Source organism: Carcharhinus amblyrhynchos, chromosome 6, assembly GCF_965287045.1.
Source record: "Carcharhinus amblyrhynchos chromosome 6, sCarAmb.v2.hapA, whole genome shotgun sequence".
Lineage (NCBI taxonomy): Eukaryota > Metazoa > Chordata > Chondrichthyes > Carcharhiniformes > Carcharhinidae > Carcharhinus > Carcharhinus amblyrhynchos.
This window is the reverse complement of record NC_137329.1, coordinates 49,140,580-49,155,924: the sequence shown is the minus strand read 5'-3', so window position 1 is coordinate 49,155,924 and position 15,345 is coordinate 49,140,580. Positions and strand designations below refer to the sequence as shown.

General features: G+C 41.0%; 1 protein-coding gene across 1 annotated transcript in view; it reads right to left on the bottom strand.

Annotated features, from left to right (window-relative positions):
- Window positions 1–12,056, bottom strand: part of ptpn5 (protein tyrosine phosphatase non-receptor type 5) — a 124,006-nt gene extending 111,950 nt beyond the window's left edge. Inside the window, exon 1 of the mRNA XM_080190431.1 lies at window positions 11,957–12,056. The gene's annotated coding sequence lies outside the window, so the exon portion shown is untranslated. The remainder of the gene's footprint in view (window positions 1–11,956) is intronic.
- Between the last annotated feature and the right edge of the window lie 3,289 nt (window positions 12,057–15,345).

Sequence of the window (15,345 nt, the reverse complement as noted above, 5' to 3'; positions counted from 1 at the left end):
GGTCCCACTGCATGGATGGAGTTTTGACTGAGTGCCTAATTCTCTGTTCTTGCTATCAGTGTTGGCGGGGCAAACAAGATTGGAGAATCCTGGCCTCTTTCTTTCTTCACTGCTGCTGCCAAATCTGATGAGTTTATCCAGCATTTTCTGTTTTTATTTCAGATTTCGAGCTGCTACTGCATATTCCAATGTGAAAGGGTCAGGTCACAACATAATTATAGGGAGGCAATGGCCTAGTGGTATTATTGCCAGCCTGTTAATCCAGAAACTCAGCTAAAGTTCTGGGGATCCGTGTTCGAATACCACCATGGCAGATGGTGGCGTTTGAATTCAATAAAAAATGTCTGAAATTAAGAATCTACTGATGACCATGAAACAGATTTCCTTCCCTCAAGGACATTAGTGAACCAGATGGGTTTCTGGTTCACTAATGTCCTTGAGGGAAGGAAATCTGTTGTCCTTACCTGGTCTGGCCTACATATGACTCCGGAGCCACTGCAATATGGTTGATGCTCAACTGCCCTTGGGCAATGAGGGATGGACAATAAATACTGGCCAGCCAGTGACACCCCTGTCCCATTTTTTAAAAATTGAGTGTTATGGTCACCTTCACAGCCAAGGAAAGTGCCACCTTCACACTGCTCTGAGGCTGCAGATCTGGTTCCAAAAGCTGACAGATTGCATATGCCAAACACACTGCTCTTGGCTTAGCTGGAAGTAGGGTCAACATAATCCTTAGTGGATAAGGCATCCTCCCCCTTCCTAATCCTTCTGTAAATAGCTTGTCTTCTGTAGATAGGTTAATTGAGTGATAAAAAATTGGCAGGTAGAATATAATGTGGAAAAACATGACATTGTTCATTTTGGCAGAAACAATATAAAACAAAAAAAAAGTAGAACTTCTGATTTCTCTGCTGGAGAGCGATATAAGTGTCCTTGTACATAAATGACAAAAAGTCAGCGTGCAGGTACATCAAATAATTAAGAATAGAAATAGAATATTGGCATTTATTGCAGAGACAATAGAACTTAAAGGTAGAGAGGTCTGTACAAGGCATCGGTGAGACAACACCAAGAGTACTGTGTACAGATTTGGTTGCCTCATGAAGGGATACATTTGCTTTGGAAGTTCAGAGAAGTTAACTAGGTTGATTCCCAGGATGAAAGGTTGTGTAATGAGGAATGGTTGAGCAGGTTTGGCCTATACTCATTGGTGTTTAGAAGAACAAGAAGTGATTTTATTGAAATATAAAGGATTCTGACCAAGTTTAACAGGGCAGAATCTGAGAGAATATTTCCCCTCATGGGGAAATATAGAACTTGGGGCCACGGTTTCAAAACTGAGGCTTCTCCTATTTAAAATAGAGATGAGGGGGATTTGCTCTCAATGAGTCATTAACATTTGAAATTCTTTTCCACAGAGAGCAACGGAGGATGTGTCCTTGAGTATATTCAAGGCTGAAGTAGAAGAGGGTCTGATGGACAACAGGGTCAAAGAGTATTGGGGACAAGCAGGAAAGCCACATGCATGTCAGCCATTAGTTCACTGAATGGCAGAGCAGGCGTGATGGGCTGAATGGATTATTCCTACCTCTATTTGTTATCTCCATCATTTCACGGCCCAAAGGCTCTGCTGCTATAGCTCCATGACTGAGTGCAAGTGGTGTTTTCAAAGCTCTTCAGTCACAAGCAATAACTTTTTCATGTGCAACAACTGTGCCACCAGACTTTAACTTATCTGAGCATTCAGCACTTCCACAAATTTACCAAGATGGCATTTGGAGTAGGCCATCTTGTGGAAGAAATGGCGAGAACACTATTTTGCTACTAAGCCAGCAGCTGTAGCACCCACACTACGAATGCTATGGATACAAATTGTGAGGCCTTTGAATGTAACTACATGTGGTGCGTTGTCTAGTTAGTGTTTTTCTTTGTTTTTGCTTAATTTTAAATAGAAGTTTAAATATCCTATACAAGATGTGGTTTGGATCTTCAATAAATTTTACTGTAGTAACTTGAAAATAAATGAAATATCTGATTTGATACCACAGTAGCTCTTGAAAAGGGTCAAAATATTTTGACATGTTAATACATTGATTGAAAAGTTGCCAGGAGATGGTGTTTGATAAGAGCACTTCCTATTATTCAATCCAGACATGTTCCTGATTTAAATCAGCTAAGTGACCAGGTATGATTAAAATGTACAGAGCATCTATTAGTGAAATAAAAGCAAAATCTTCTGGAAATCTAAAATAAAAACAGGAAGTGCTCTTTCAGAAAGTTAAATTTTACTCGAATTAACTCTCTCCACAGATGCTGCCACACCTGCTGAGTAATTCCAGCACTTTCTGCTTTTATCTATTAATAAAATGTACATAATGTTTATTGTGGCTTGAAATTGTGTTAATATCCTCAAGCCAAGAATCTGTCTCCTCCCATTGGTCAACCTTGTATATTTTTGTACATAGGTAATAAAGAATGATGAAACGATCATCATCTTTATCAGATTATGGAGCTTTCAAAGGAAAGAATCATGAGTGTAAAGAAAAAACTCATCTTTGGCGCATTATTCATATTGGCAGCACTAGTTGTTTATCTACTAAGAGTGCCATTTCCAAAATAATATCTGTACAGCAATGCACACTTTGAGTGAGTTGTGTCAAATTGCATATTGATGAGGCCATCAGCACATGTTCAGTGAACAACTGTCAGAAGTATGTAGAGCAGGTAGAGAGACTGTTTGCGATATGTTTCAACACCAGCAATGCAATTTGCAACCTCAAAATTCCAGCAAATGAACTTTCTTAATCTTGCACAGCTGAATGTGCTTTCAGCAGCAGAAAGAATCCTCCCCACCAGTGCTATTTAAATGGATCATCGCCTCCTTACAGCTCGATTTCTTCTAACTGCTTCTTTGATTATACAACTATTTGAAGCTATCAAGGACTGCAGGGAGTGCAATGGTTTATCAGACGCTGGTAGAGCTTTTTGCCGATTTAGCACTTCCATATAAACAAATTACTCTGAGACATGGGTGCATAGTAGGCATTCCCCTTGGAATACAGCATGAATACAGAATGAAGAGGTCACAGAGAACAAGATAAACTGCTAGAAAAGGGAAGTGGGGTAGGTTCTTTGCAGGAGCCTATGTTCGCTCAGTGCTCAGGGAATAATTTTCTCATCTGAACCTTAGTCAGGAACAATGCATGAGATGTCTGCACTTCAGTCAGAATGTCCTCCATGAAATCAAGTAGAACTGCAGTCTTTGAACTGAGCAAGCAGTGGCTGTGAAGGGACAATGACAATTTTTTTTATGCATCAGGCTATTTCCAGGTCTGAGTTGGAGATATTTGCAACGTCTCTATGTCCACCATTATAGAGATCGCTGACTCTTTCTAGTCATTGAGAGCCAAATATACTTAGTTCATTATTATCAGAAGGAAGCAGGTGGAGTGAGCACGGGCTCCTTAGATTTCCAGGTTTCCCATTGCCAGTCTCTGTATGCACATTGCCTTGTGGTTGCTGCATATCAACTATGCCTACGACTATGCACAATGAATTATGCAGGTCAATGTTCTGTAACCCGGCAAAGTCTCGCGATGCCTTCATTCTGCAGAATGTGCTGTATCAGCCTCATTTGAACCACCTCGCCAAAACAAAGTGTGGCTAGTGGGTAACAAGGGCTATCCATTGACCACAGGATGATGACTCGTGATTTCTACATTAGTGATTAGACTTCAAAAGAACTTAAAAGGCTGTAAAGTGCAATGAGATGTCTGATGATTGTGGCAAGGGCTGCCTACTCATGGTGCTGAGGCTGTGCAGCAGACCATGATACATCTTGATACTTACTCTGCAGAGTACTACTCCTCGAAAATGGTTCAGGCAACAGATTTGTTACTTTAATATGTCAATATTCTGCTCTATCACATTTTGAGTGGCATGAAGAAATCTGAAAATGGCCTTGGCAGATTATCTTGAGAAGCTCTAAGATTAGAAAGTCCCTCTGTGGCCTGCAACATCTCAGCATCAGTGAAACAGTGTGGCCTGACTGGCTGATCAGAAGATCAGTAGCAGTGGTGAGGGGGATAAATGCTGTCTTCCTGAGAAAGGACAGCAGTTTCCTGCTTCATGGAGACATTGCCACTCTCCTAAAATAAGGCCTTAGCAAATCCAGTCATTTGTTGCTGTGACATCCTAATTGCCCCTTTGCACATAGCCATGATGTCAGCAGTCTGACTTTGCATGACAACATGCCAGCTTTCCATGAGAGCAGCCTGAATTTCCATAGCTGTATTAGGACTTTCTGGACGTTGCTTGTGCTGCAATAGAAGCTAAGACATTGACCATCAAACGCCATATCATGGTTGAGTCCATAAGGTGGACTTAGCCACATTTCTGTGAAACAAGGATAGACTCTAAGCCCTGCTGACAGCCCTGTGCCAATTTGGCATTGGACTCCTTCATGCTTCCTTGACATTGACCACAGGCTTTCTGCAGTGTTCTCAGCGTACCAGGCATTTTGCTCTCATCAGCCTTCTATGCTGCCCCATTGAAGTACTAATTTGAACCCTCTGCTGAATTTACATGCAACCTCACCCAGTAGAAAATGCGCAACTGAATTATTCTTCTTCCTGCCCAGGTCACAGGCCAGTTGTGCCTGGTGTCTCATCACATATAGATCCAAACTCTATGTTACTCTCTAAATTATGAACTGTGTTAATTTCTGAATTGGTGGCTGTGCTTGTTAAATCAAGTGATGGTGCTCTGTATTCAACATCTCTATCTTCTTTCTGTGCCTCTGATGCATGGCCACGTTGCACCTTTTTGGGTGTCTGAAAGAAGAAAGGCACATGGGTAAAGGCACATGGGTAACTTTATGGTGCTGGGAGGTGGGAAAAATAAGGGGTGCATGCTTACACTATCTGCAACTTGTAAATCAGAACATGTTGGATGAGGGAGAAATGGGGTGCTACAAGAATTGCTACCTTTTCCTACAAAAGTGAGTCAGTGACTGTGTTGCAATCTGATAGGACATAGAACACTACAGCACAAACAGGCCCTTCGGCCCACGAGCTGCGCCGATCACATCAACACCTACCAATCCATAGACCTATCTATAACCCCCAATCCCACTAAATCCCATATACTCATCCAGAAGTCTTTTAAAAGACCCCAGCGAGTTCGCCACCACCACCACTGACGGCAGCCGATTCCATTCACTCACCACCCTCTGAGTGAAAAACTTACCCCTAACATCACTTCTGTACTTGCCTCCCTGCACCACTGATGTGGCTATTACGGTTGAACTGCTGTGTGTGCAAGCTGTGATACACGGGTGGGAGACTTGTAGCAGTGCTACGTGTCTGAGTGTGCAGTTTAGCATTTGAATGTTAGGGATGCGCTCTGATTGGCAGCATTTGAGGCTAGATTCACTGACCTTGACCACTCGTTCATATCACATGTTGGCAACCTCAGGCAACAACAACAGATTGCCTTCTCTAAAGGATATTAGGACATTAATCTGGTAGTTTCATGGCTACTATTACTGAAACCATAATTTTAAAAAATTTCAGTTTTACCTAATTGATTAAAATTAAATTCCCCAGCTGTGTTGGTGCATTTTGAGCTCATATCTATGGATCATTAATCCAGGTCACTGGATTATTGGCCTATAACATTATTACTATCATTTGTGGAATCATTGCCAATAGTGACGCAAAGAATGTGAGGAGTACACAGTACACCAGTAGGAATCAAGGAGGCGATTTTAGTGGCTCATCACGTCGATTTGGCATGGTAAGCTGGTAGGATCAGGCAAGAAATTGGGATTGGGACCGGTTTCCTTGCCTCTTGTGATGTTACTTGTTCCTTACTGCTGGTGAAAATTGGCTTTGTGCCCTGAATGGGCACCATACTGATCTCAATATTTATCAGCTTATTTAAATATCATTATATCATTTAAATATTATTAAATATCAGTCCCGGATGCGATCATTAGATTCACTTGTCCTTATCTGCTCGTCAGCCAAGGTCCTTACCAGTGAGGATCAGATGCGATGGTCTTGTGGTGGGATCAGACATCATTGAAACCTGCCAGATGGTTGGGGCAGGGCCAGGCAGTACCTCTTGGGCAATGCTAACCTGGCACTGGTAGCTTGGTACCTTGACCACCAGCCATGGGTGCAAGGCAAAGTTCCGTAGAGGGGAGAAGAATAGGCCATGCCAGCAATGTCGGGGAGAGTGAGTGTGGGGTTACAGAACCCCTAGTGCACTGAAAGATTGGGATGGCAATGCAATGGCACCTGATAGCCCAGCAGCCAGCTTCCTGGCATGAATAGGCTCTGCCCTCTCTTCCTGCAACTAAAAATCATAGTTGGACTTCTTTTTTCTACATATTGTACTGGAAGCTCACCCAAAAAATGGGCATGATTCTGTCTTGTTTTCACACTCATTTGGTGCTCAGAATTTTTTTGGTAAGATCGTCTCCAGAGATTTTGGGATAAAGGACGTTGGTATAGGATTGAGAAGGTGCCGAAGATAGGGAGAAGTGAGGCTAGGAAGGAATTAAAGTACAAGGATGAGAATTATTACTGAACTGCTGTGGCATAGAAGGAGGCTACTTGGCCAATTGTGTCTGCACCAGCTTTCCAAAGGAGCATCATGAATTAATATCTTTTCATCTCATGCCGTTTTGAATGGCTCAATTTAATCTGCCTCCACCACATTTCCAGATAATGCAGACCCAAACCACATTTACTTCTTCTGTAAATCATTTAAAATCTGTGCTCTCTTGTTCCTTTTATAAATGGGAGCAGTTTCTCCCTATGCACTCTGTCCAGCATCTTCATGATTTTGAACACTTGCATCATATCTCCTGTTAGCCTTCTTTTCTCCAAGGAGAACAGTCCCAAAAATCCAATCCATCCTCATAACTGAAATAACTCATCCCGGAGCCATGCACTCTCTCTTATGTTTTCACATCTTTAATTTAATGTGGTACTCAGAACTGTGAACGATATTTCAGTTGAGATCTAACTGGTATTTTGGATGGCATGATGGTTAGTAGTGCTGTCTCACAGCACCATGGACCCAGGTTTAATTCCAGCTTTGGATAGCTGTCTGTGTGGAATTTGTACGTTCTCCCCACGTCTGCCTGGATTTCCTCCGCGTGCTCCGGTTTCCTCCCACAGTCCAAAGATGTGCAGGCTAGATTGATTAGCTACGGTAAATGTGCAGAGTTATGGGGATACAGTGGGGTCAGTGAGCCAGGGTTAGACGTTCTGAGAGTCAGTTTTCACTGACTCTCAGAACATCTGATGGGCCGAGTGGTCACCTTCTGCACTGTAGGGATTCTTTGGTTTATAAGTTCAGCATTCCCTCCTGCACTCTATGCCCTCTATTGACAAAACGAGAAAATTATATGCTTTATTAACTGCTCTTTCCACTAGTCCTGACACCTTTAATGATTTATGTACATATACAGAAGCAGGGATGTAATGACAGAACTGTATTAAATGCTGGTTAGGCCACAGCTGGAATTTTCTGTGCAGTTCTGGTCACTACATTATGGAAAGAACATATGTCTCTGGAGAGCATGCAGATGAGATTTACATGAGTGTTGTCAGGGCTTGGTAATTGCAGCCAAGAGAAGAGATTGGATAAGCAAGAATTGTTTTCCTTAGAACAGGATGATCTAATTGAGATTTACAAAACTATGAAGGGCCTCGAGAAGGAAAACAGCAAAAAAACTTGAAAATAATCTTTCTAGCCCACAGCACCTGTCGATCAGCGCAGCAAGCCAGGAAGATAATGCACAAGGCTTTCTTGCTGGATGCAAATTGGTATCGCGCCAAAAGCTATCTTCCCCTGTCCTGTTTTGCCAGTGCAATTGGCCTGATTTAAATATTAATGACATGCTTTCTTTCATTAACATATCCAGCACAACCGTTTCCAGACGACTGGAAGTTTCCTCCATCATTCATGATTCCCACCAACTGCAACCAGATGTGATAGCCATGCCAAGGCGACCAGAGGCCATTGTAGCCCCTGGTTGATAAATGCTCATCAGGCAACCTGACAGTGCCCACCAGGTATCATAATTATGGTAGTGAGTGAGCTGCCACTGGAAAGGTGATGGGTGAGAGAATGGGTGTGCGGCAACACATGAGAAGGCTGACATATCCTGATGGCAAAGAGGTCATTCACTTTTTCCAGCACCTGATTGCTATGTGCCTACGCGGTGAGCTGGAGCTCACTAGTCATGCCACTGAGTCCCATGCATGGTTGGTAGCCTTGTTGGCAGGGCTTCTGTCCATTTGCGAATAGAAAACATCATCCTCTGTTCCATCCCATTAAACATCCTGGCTAGGGCTCCCTCCAAGAACTTCAGGGCTGTCTTCCTGGCAGCCATCCCCTTAATTGGATTTGGAACAAATGCCGGGGAGGCTTTTAAATGATGAGGCCACTCTCTGACTGATGAGCTCATGTGATGCCGGTCAAGCAAATCAGAGGCAGACTGCCATGGGCATAGTATGAAGCTCGTGCAATTTTAGAAATTGTGTCTAAAGATACAGTGCAATTTGTCATGATGACACTGGTAATACACTTTGATTTTCTCACTGAAACCAATCTTTGCCAAAATGTTAGAAGATACCACACCACACAGCAGATCAATTCAGAAACTATTCGTATCACCTCAGTTTACAACTTTATGTTCTAACAAAATCGTCAGTATCAAAAAGAGCTGTAACATTACACTGCAGGAAAATGCAAGTCCATCAACTGATCTGGTACATTTTGCACAATGCAAATGTCAACAGCTATAACGAAGAAACAACAGAAGATTCCACCCTACAGGAGCTGTGGAAAACCATCAGTGAAGAATGTGCTGATTCAACTCAGCATGTCCACAAGGCCATCTTACTGGAATCCTTGTGATCTGCTATTCTTCAACAACTTCATCAGTCAAACATGGGGATTAATCAGACCAGAACACTCACAAGAGATGGTCCTTTGGCCAGACATGATCAATTACACTGAAATTGTAATCAGGAAGTGTGAGGTATATCAAAAGCATATATCAAATCAGCTCAAAAAACCATTGATTCCACATGTAATTCCTAACCATCCTCATGTTCATGGCACTGATTTCATTGTCATCATCAACTATCTCACCAAATACCCCATTGTTCAACAATTCTGCTCTTAAGTGCTATTCAAATTATTTGGTGTGGTTTGACAGATCATTACAGATAACGGTCTGCCATTTATTGGTAAGCTATTTCAGGATATGTGTGAGAAGTGGAATATTGATGACACTACTCCTTCTTCTTAATATCCCATATCTAACAGCCCAGCTGAGCAGATGATTTGCAAAATAAAATCCCTCATTCATTCTTAAATGTAGACAAACCATGCAAGATTGCCATGCTGCAATGTTACATCTGACAGCAACACCTTTGAGTGCAACTATGTCATCAGTAGCAAAGCTCATGTTTGGCAAACCAGTGCAAACCAATTTGCAACTCTTACCCACTCTACTCTCTCAAACTAGAATGCAACTTTTAAAACTACAGGAGAAGATGACCGAGATATACAATAAAAATGCAGACACAGAATTACCAATTTTACAGTGTGGAAAAGAAATTTGCATCCAGGATCCCATAGAAGGTATGTGGCAACTATCCAAGGTAACAAGGATTTCTTTAGAACCAAGGTCCTATGAAGCCATTACACAAAAAGGCACAATTATGAGGCATAAGGAGACATCAGATCCATTCCAACTTCTGAACCACCATGTAGTACTACTGCATCCAGGATAAGATCCAAAATGCAACCAGGAACAGCAGCCAAGAATGACAATCCCACAGATCACTATGACGAATTAAAGAAACCGCCAGAGAAGGTTACCATTACAAGGCCTGGACCTACCAGCAGGTTACCTCAACACTTTTGAGATTCATAAATTCTATACACTTGTGTCTTGGTAACTAACCATGAACATGTACTATAAATAGTTGTACCCATTTGGAAGGGGACAATATCTTTAAAAAGAAAGGGAGATTTTCTAATATGACTTTAAAAGACAGCAGCATACCATCACTTGAGGGAACATATGTCCTATGATCCACTCTCAGTTTCACTTTAGTCTGGAGTAGAAAACAGCAGACACAGCACTGCTGATAACGTTTTCAAGCTTTCCATCCAAGTACATATATTCTCAAATGCCGAGTTTAAATAAATGAACCCAAATGTTTACAGCATCTTTTAAAGTGATTGGTGCCTTAGTATCATAAAAACACAAAAACCCTTCTGTTTTCAGAAGTTAAAATGATCACCATTGCATATATCCTATTATCATTTCAAAGAACCTGATCAAAATTATGCTTCTAAAGTAAAGGAAAAACAAAACAAATCTATGAAATTTGATCTGAAGTTCCTCACCAAGTCATTGGAAGTTTCCTTTCAAGTCTCTCTGATCCATCCTGACTTAGAAATTGCTGTTCCTTCACTGTTGTTAGATCAAAATCCTGGAAATCCCTTCCGAACAGCACTGAAGTGTTCCTACACCATGGGGAGCGCTGTGGTTTAAGAAGGCAGTTCACCATTACCTTCTCAAAAGCAATTAGGGCTGAACAATAAATGCTGGCCTAACCAGCAATGCCCACATCTCATAAATTAATTTATAATAGGAGTTTAATCTTTAAGCTATGACTTGGTATATTTCTGGTTAATCTGCACTTTCCTTTATAGTACTATCCTGAAATGTGGAGCTCAAAACTGAAATTAGTGGTCTTGGATAAGATTTAGAGCTCAAGACTGAAATCAGTGTTCTGGACGGGGTCTAACTAAAATGCAATGCAGTACAACTGAAACATCACTTCTTAACTCTTAAGTTCCAGTTCTTTCAAGTTAAAGGCCAATAGTCGCCCTTTTATTTATGTTTCTTACCTGACTTTTTTTGTGATTTGTGCAAACAGGCACCCAAATTCCATTAGTCCTTCATAGCTCCTTGCCCTTCGCCATTAAAAACTTTCTAAATTTCCTTCCTCAGACCCAATGGATGAGTTCACATGGGGCCTCCTCTACATTTTGTTCAATTTATATTGCATCAGTAAACAAGTTGTCCTTTATCTGTATCTATAGTACATGCATAGCAGCAGACGTAGAATCACACTTTAACCATATAGTATCAGATCTAAATATGTATGGGAATTAACACTGAAATCCACTTATACAATACCAGAGTGTTTTATTTCCTGTTACCTGATGTATACTGCAACTGGTATAGAAACTATCACTGGACTGAACATTATCAAAAAGGGATGCACGGTCCTCTTTTACCTTGTGTGTATTGTAGATGTTCAGGAGCTGAGACATGGGCTGCAGTGTAACATATTCTGGCATTATGTAAATCCACCGTGATATGGCTGCAAAAATTCCACTTTACAAACTTACAGTTGTAACCCACCCCCAATATTATAAATTTCCCTCAGTATTACAAATGCAGACATTAAAAATCTTTTTCACAATGCCTGCCTCACTGTAAATCAATGATATTACAGAGTGAGAGAGAGAGAGAGGTGGCAATGCATATGTAGTTCAGGAGATAGAAATAGGGATTGAGAGAGAAAATGAGTCAGGTAGGGAAAGGAATTGACAGAGAGAGAAAAACGTGTGAGACATTGGAAAATTAGAATGACAAAATATTTAAAAAATGGAGAAGTCGTGGATGAAATAAAGAGAAATAAGAAAAATGAGCTAAATGAGTAAAAACAGAGGTAGACCAAGGGAGATAGGGGAGAGTTATTGAAAAAAAGAGAAAAAATAGCATAAAAGAGATAAATAATAGGATAGGCAGAAATAAATAGAGGGTGCTTCTTTGTATGTGCATTATGGTTTATCCATTCACCTCTGGGATATTGTGCAGATGACCTGTGGTATTAGTGCTTACCATATGGATGTCTTGATCCTGAATAGGTTTGAGCTGAAGCAGCTGGAATTCATCCTCACACTCTGACCCACATCTTAGCAAAGGAGCAACCTTCGGCACACTGGCGCCAATCACCTTCTATAGCAGGGCCATGTGATATCGATGAATATCCAGTCAATGAGAACGTCAGCTGTGATTAATTCTTTTTTCACAGTGCGAGCGCAGCATCTAGCTCACTGAGCTCCACTCCTGTATGTAGTCATATTAATACTGGCTTGTAATAGGATTAACTATAGATGAGAAGCACAAATAATATGAAGCTTGTGAATAATAAATCATATTTTCTAACCACATGAAGCATTCCCTTCTGAATCTTAACATTTATTGTGTGCGAAAATACCTGATTAAATGACATTTGCAATATAATGCACAGGATCCAAGGCAAGTGCTGAGAATTCACTTATTTAAAAACGGCAAAACAAAACTCGTCTATCGTTCCTCCCATAAATCTCCCTTTCATATTAGGAACCCTTCAAAAGCAAATTCAGTAATTTTGACTTTGACTGATAAGGTAAGAAGGGTTGTAGTGATTTTGTCACCTGTTATGCATTTAATGGAAGTAAAAATCAGGAAAGATATGAAATAGATGCCAGAATCAGCAAAAGCTATTTTTGCATCAGCAACCAAAATCAGATCTTTACCTCCAAACTGTTTCAGAAAAATACTGACCTCTCCTGTTCTGAAAGTGCCAAATCTTGCTGAGGTACTGTTCCCCTGATGTATCAAATCAAACCCAAAATCCTCTGACACTTGAGTTGAAGCAACTGAAATTCATCCTCACACTCTGACCCTTGAACAACCTTCTGCACACCAGCCAAAATGGATATTTTAATCTAAATTATTGTCTGCAAGCTGTTTAACTGCAGGGGCATCACTCTGGGCCTATTAGTTTTTCAGCTGATGTCCACATATTCACTCCTGCCAACAGTCACATGGAAAGTAATCAGGAATAGAAACCCTGGCTGATTTTTCTTTCACTAACCCAGATGTGGTGCATCAACCATTTCTCTAGTTTGGATCAGATTAAACAGCATGGCTGAAAACTTTCCTGTTCTGCATCGTTCCATGACACACCAAAAATGCATTTATTCCATGACACAGTGGGGAAGCATCCCTCATCTTTTAAGGCCATTTTCCCTCTCTTGATCTCTGGTATCTTTCCATCTATATTTCATGTCATCACTGACGTATACAGCTGACAGAACTACAGCTCTGGTGTCTTGCATAAATTTCATGCTAAAATAATACTTCAGTGTAAGCTAGCATCTGCCCTCAGTTCAATATATTTTCAAGATTTTGCACATGACATTGGTAAATTAACCTGTGTACAATCATAGGTATTACATCAGCTGTCTGTTCTGCAAAACAGCCAACTGACTGACTCTGCACCACATACGGCACTAATGTTTGCCTGTGAGGACCATGTTGCATAAAAAATGAGACACATGGTGGCTTACTGACCAATTACAGTCATTTTTTTTCATTTATAGGCAAGACCAGCATTTATTGCACTTCTCTAGTTGCTCTTGAGAAGGTAAGTCACTGTGAACTGCTGCAGTCTAATTTTTGAAGGTACTCATATAATGGTGAAAACAAGAACTGACCTCCCTCTCCCAGTCAGTTGTTCGCAAGATCCTGGAGCAGCATTTTACCAGTGGTCGACTAATGGATCACCAAAAAGAACAGCAGCCCACATCCCACAGTGCCAGTCCAATCAGAGGCCCAGCAACATCAGCAGCACCATCTCTAGCAGTGGCCACTCCTGAGGCTGAAGGACAAGGAAGTCTCAGTGATGAAGCACCCTCAAAGAGAAGATAAATATCTTTGAAGAAGCTGCGTTGTGGCAGGCAAGTCTTGGCAATTAGTGGAGGATGTCATATTCTGGCACCTTAGCCAGTCATTGCTGCTGGGGGCTCCTCCATAGCCTATTAAGCAGCCACTAAAGAGAGGCCCAATCTTAGGAACCAGTTGGGAAGCCACCTGGGTGTACCTGGCAGTCTCCCCATGCAGTAGTGGGGCTTCCTATGATCAGCAAAATACCAGTAAGGATAGGAAATGTCCCTACTGGACAGGAAGACTTGACCCTCTTGTCCTGTTCCTTGTCTTGCCATACATCAACCCTCCCACTTCCTAGCCCATTCCCAATTCATCCAGAAGATCCTTCTTTTCCCCCATATGTGAATGTAGCTTGACTATCCCAAATCATTGGGCTTACCTGGGCCTGGATCTATTCTCAACCCACTGAAATTAACCACCCCCATCAATTAATTATTTTTTACTTTGGGTTGCTTTGTGTTCCTTTCCACAGCTAACCTGAACCTTATGATCTTATGACCACTGTCCAATGCTGGTGAGCAGTAAGTCTAATACTCAGTAAAGACAGAATATTGTAAGGTTTGAGCCAATTCTGTAGCAGAGCACCAGTTAGCAACTTCTACTGTAACACCTGAGAGTTGGTATGCATCAAATACAAAGTGGAAGCATTGGAAAACGGTGTGATTTCATTCAATCAATAATGCTCATATTAATGAGCTCAAGAAACATAATTGATAATTTCAATTCCATAGCAACAAGCCACTTCCTTCTTCAGTAATCACCCTGAAAGCATGAGAGATTAAACATATGCTATTTACATCCCTGATATCACTGATGGTATCAATGGCCTTGTCCTTACCTATCATTGTAGCTTCTTCCAGCCCCTAAAAAGTTTAAGGATCCTTTAATTCAGGTCTCTTGAAAAAATCCGATTTTCATTATTCCAGCTGCCATACCTTCAGCTGCATAAGCCCTATGTAGAAGAATTCCCTCTCTAAATCTCTCCAGATCTTTACCTCTGCCTTTTTTAAGATTCCTCTTATAATCTATTTCTTTGACCAAACTTTTGGTTACCTATCCTAATATGTCTGTGTATAGCTTGGTGTCAGTTTCGTTTGTTAATGCTCCTTTAGAGCGCTTTGGGATATTTTACTACATTAAAGACATTACATAAAAGCAAGGTGGTCTTGACCCGAACACATTAACAATATGTGTTCATTGTATTTACAGCTGTAGTTTCTATAGCTAATGTAGGGAGAAAGAAGAGCTTGTAGAACACCAAAGGTTCCCTTATTCCCCGCCACACCTTGTGGTTTAATAATCTTAGGGTGCTTACTACTGAGTTTATCATTTAATATAAACTCACTTTAATTGCAAATGCAGTGGCAGGATCCATTTACCTATACTGTTTGATACATCAAGTGGAGTTCTATTACTGAGCTCCACGTTTAATAATGAGCTCACTGTTTAAATGGAACTTAACGGTTGAATCTCTATACTTGTACTGTTTAGCGCCAAGTTCACTATTTAATATT